This window comes from Conger conger, chromosome 9 (assembly GCF_963514075.1).
Source record: "Conger conger chromosome 9, fConCon1.1, whole genome shotgun sequence".
Classification (NCBI taxonomy): domain Eukaryota; kingdom Metazoa; phylum Chordata; class Actinopteri; order Anguilliformes; family Congridae; genus Conger; species Conger conger.
This window is the reverse complement of record NC_083768.1, coordinates 59,741,588-59,746,587: the sequence shown is the minus strand read 5'-3', so window position 1 is coordinate 59,746,587 and position 5,000 is coordinate 59,741,588. Positions and strand designations below refer to the sequence as shown.

At 41.6% G+C, this 5,000-nt stretch overlaps 1 protein-coding gene across 3 annotated transcripts in view; it reads right to left on the bottom strand.

Annotated features, from left to right (window-relative positions):
* thrb (thyroid hormone receptor beta) overlaps positions 1-5,000 on the bottom strand; it is a 74,519-nt gene that overhangs the window by 67,480 nt on the left and 2,039 nt on the right. The window lies entirely within an intron of this gene.

Below are 5,000 nucleotides of genomic sequence, written 5' to 3'. Positions count from 1 at the left end.
GCAACATGCAGGTCCCCGATTGGTCCCTCTGCCGGTGTTCGAGCAGAGCTCATTTGCATATCCACGGCATCAGTGGCAGATGAGCTGTTTGTTTGAACATCCCCTCACGAACCGAAAGCAGGGATTCCACAGGAACGAAAGCACACGCAGCGGAGCCACTGCACATGTACAGAGCTGATCACAGGCTCACGGGATCCATGGGATCAACGGGATCCATGGGATCAACGGGATCCATGGGATCAACAGGATCCATGGGATCAACGGGATCCACAGGTCTGGATACTTCTCTCCAGACCCAAACGCACAAACAGAGTATGCAACACCGTGTGCGATATGCACTATAAAGGCAACAACCAATGGATGATTATTTTATATTATTTTATTATTCTTTTACAGTTTGTAAAATAAATCAGGATATAAGGGGTAAAGACCTGCAGATATTTTTGGAAACAGCTCTTACAGAAATGGTCTTTACAAACAATGATTCAGTGTAACGCACGAAATAATAATAAAAATGATTCAATTATTAAAAAATATTGAGATTATTCCAATTATTGACGCAAGATTTTTTGGGGAAATGAAAGGGCAGAAATGAGAGAGTGAAAGGTTTGGCTCGTTCTGCAGGCGAGTGTCTGGGTCCAGAGGCGGTGGGCGGGAGCTATTTCTCCTGCCTGGTCTTCGCAGTTCATTTTTACGCGATGATTCCTGTTAGATGTGGTTTGGCCTAAACCTCGGTCTACCTGAACCCACTGCAGCAGCATCAAATGCTGGGTCACGCCGGCAACCTCTGCCTGTCATTTCAATGCTTTGCAGGATGAAAAAAAAGGTTGTGCTTTGCACGGACAAGACGATTTGTACAATTTTAAACCAAGAAAATACTTCCTCCCAATCCGGCCGTTTCCTCCACCAGAAAGCCCGAGTAAAGATGTGGAAAACAACCTCAGACCTCAGCTGCTTTGAAAACAAAGGTAAAGAAACATACTTTGTTCATGAATGCACAGAAATACTGCTATACTTCTACACAGTGAGCTATGATGGCACAGTTATGCACAGCATCAAAAGCTATGACATCTATTAGAAAGTTCCAGGACTACTACTTGTCCCATAGAAAACAGTGTGTGTCAAGAAGAACTCCCTTTCTAATTCTGATCACACTGAATGTGGCATTCCTCAAGGGTCAATACTTGGACCCCTATTCTTCATAATATATGTCAATAACCTCTACCTGTCCTCAAATAATGTGGATTTACTATATTTGCTGAAGGTACCAACATTTCTCTATTTGGTAACCATCCATCCATTCATTATCTGAACCCGCTTATCCTGAACAGGGTCGCAGGGGGGCTGGAGCCTATCCCAGCATACATTGGGAGAAAGGCAGGAATACACCCTGAACAGGTCACCAGTCCATCACAGGGCACACACACACTCATACCCACAGGTAATTTAGACTCTCCAATCAGCCTAACCTGCATGTCTTTGGACTGTGGGAGGAAACCGGAGTACCCGGAGGAAACCCACGCAGACACGGGGAGAACATGCAAACTCCACACAGAGAGGCCCCGGCTGACAGGGATTTGAACCCAGGACCTCCTTGCTGTGAGGCGGCAGTGCTACCCACTGCACCATCCATGCCAAGCCTATCTGGTAACCACAGATACACCCAGAACTCTCTAATATTGATCTCTGGTTCAAGGCAAATAAATCCCTTAACATTACACCGTTTCTACAGGCTCTTCACTCCCAGAAATAAAAAAAACAATTGATGTACAATTTTGGGTACATTGTACAAAGTGTATTGGTGACCCATTGATGAAAAACAGGAGGAAAAAAAATCAACATCGCCTTCATTTCCAGGAAAACAAGTTGGTGTCTTCAGAAGAAACAAATTTCTGTTAACACGACACGTATTATTACACAATGATCTATCCATACCTTACACATTGCAACATTATCTGGGCACGCACTTACAGAAGTGATCTCATCTGCTCCGCGTTCAAGAAAGGCTTTGTCAGAACGGTGACCACTTCTCCACCAGTCTTCCAGAATCTTTCAAATCTGTCAGTAATTTTTTTCGTTCAAACAAGCCCTGCTCTCGGCCTGCTTCCAAAACATATTTCATCTCATAACTTCCACTTTCATTACTATCCTACAGCATCTTCAATCAACCTTCACACAGACGTTTTTCTTTTTTTTATTTCACTCAGAGGAACCTCTATTTGGAACAGTTTGTCCTGTCATCTGAAAAACTGCAATAGTCTTGTCAGCTTGAAAAAAACTGGCCAAAATCAATTTCCTGTTACAATAACCTCCCAAATTCCCACTTGAATCAATTCTAAAATTCTCTCCCGCCTTCAATTAACGCAATCTCCAACATCACTCCTTCTTACCCGTTCCTCTTAGTGCTGTTAGTTTTCTTAGTGATGTTATTTTCGATGAGAAAATATGCCATGCATATTTTCTCATCGTAAGTTTCTGTGTGTTTAACTTTCATGGTTTCTTTTTCTTGCGCAGAACATAAAATACATACAACAAAATAAAAAACATGAATCGCAAACATTCCCCTTTGATGCACCGGCCCGGCTTTTCTCCCCGTTTTAAATAGCGAGCATCCTGTCTCGTGAAAAGACGGGAATTGGCGAAATTAAGCCCACAGTCACTGATGCGATTTTTCAAGGAAAACATTTTGACCCCGATAAGGACAAGTAACACTCGCACCTCCATCATAAGCAAACTTGCAGCACAGAATCGCAGATCAGCGCCGTTCTCTCAACGAACGCTTACCGCAGCTGGCGGCGAAGTAGCCCGGTGTGTTGCCCCTTCAAAGCGTTTATTAAGAGGTTGCCCAAGGACAGCACAGCTACTGAGGAGAATGCAAGTTAAACTGCGATACGGCCTATTTTTTTTGTGTGTGCAAAGATGCAGAGGATTCCTTCTGAAATCAAATTCTGAAATTATTTTACTAAACATCGCCAGGTAGACTAACCCAACGGTGATGCAGTGCGAATAGATATTCAACGGCCCTCTGTGCATTTGTATTAAATAGATAAACATGCTTAAATCTGCATTGCGAGCAGTGGATAGCCTACTTAACAGGGCAAAAAGTTCGTAAAATTCTCCTATTACCAAGCAGTAGTCTACATTCTTTTAAGAAAACATTTCATCGTCATTTTAATGAAGACCAAGAGAGACTTTAATTGTTGCTTTTTTGGGGCAACAATTTAAAAGGAAAGCAGTTCTACTAATGGAAACAAACAAACAAAAACATCAGAAGACCCGCTTCAGACACGGCCTCGTTAATTGCAAACACAACCCACATAAATGCATTATTCTAATGCTAGATGATCTAAAGTTATTATTTTGACTGAGAGCTAGGAGACGCCAGGAGGGAAAGGCATTTACGGTAGAACAGCAGGATCTAGAAAGAGCATGAATAGAATCTGTAGAGACATGCTGAACACGGACTTCACCACTAAATGAAACGCAAACCGTTAATGTTTCCTGGATGTCATTTCTATCTTAAATCGACTCTCGAACTGCAAGTTTCATAGGACCCAACCGTTTTCAATGGCCATTCGAGTAAACGTTAAACGCGACACGAAAGTGCAGTTTATTTACGTAATTATGTAATCTGAACAGCTTCAGAAAATAAAGTATGATTTCAGGAGGACAACCATATTGATACTAAAAACGAAATATATAATATCGGCCCGGGATCTGCAGCTATTGGCTACTGAAGAAATAGCCGATCTTTGCTAAACATAACAGCTGTTCCGTTTTCTGTCCAACATCCCACACGCACTTGGGATGTGTGTGTGTGTGTGTGTGTGTGTGTGTGTGTGTGTGTGTGTTCACATTCCGTTTATAAATTATTTTCACCCTCACTTTTCCTTCGTATAGTCTAACATTATCATGGCCTCGCGGACAGCAGACGCAAAGCTCTTGCTCCATCTTGCCACAATATAATACTTAATATTTCAATAAAAACAAACACCTTATTCAATAATGAAAAAATAAAAATAAAACAGACAACCCCCACAGGAAATGCCATTGCACATCAAAATTAATAGCACTAATTTAAAAATAAAACATTTCACATTCAATATTAAAAAAAAATTCCGAACAAGATAGGTAGAAATAAAGTAAAAAATAAAAAACGTCAACCAGAAAGCGAACATTAGTAAACACACATGGCCATCCTATTAGTAGAATGCAAACTGCTCGCTTTTAAAACAACTGCGGTCTGTGGCCGTTTGCCCAGACAGGCACTTTTGATTTCGATGGGGGTATTTTTTAACTTCAGCTGCAGGCCTGCGGGTAATGAAACCCGGTCGTTTCCCGGACAATTCCTCGCGTGTATTCGGCATGGCTAGTTGTGTGTGAAAAGTCTCCCTTTAATGCACCGTAATTACGATCACAACATTGATAGTTTTTTTATCTCTTGAATTGCGGAGGGGGAATCTTTTGTGTAAAATATCAGACAATTACAACAGATTAAAGCAGGTTTGCATTAGTCCCCAGAAATACATTCCACATATCCAATTCTCCAGCCTCTCTCTAAAAAACTGCATGTACAAGACCACCACATGCAACTAATTACTATCAAATGGAGCGTGAGCGTTATATATTTCATTCCGGATTTCTGGAAGACTGTAAATGGAGAAACACAGTTTGATAACGGCGAACGCCTGGGGTAAAGGGCCAACGCCTAAAAAAATATTTTGGTATTTAATAATGTAATGTCCGGGCTTCGACGCTTAACCATTCGCGGGTCCAGAAGTTTGTGACGGGACCCATTTAATGTCACAGCAATAGGCGACAGAGACGCGTAAAAGAAAGGGAAACATTTAAATTAATCTACGCACCCGGCATGAATAACGGAAGAAGAACTCAGCTCGCTTGGTGATACAAACAGACGCAGAAGTTAAATACAGTGGACCTTGCATTACGTCATTCTATAAATTAGTTACTGTCATATTAAATAGCCTACAGCGCGCGGA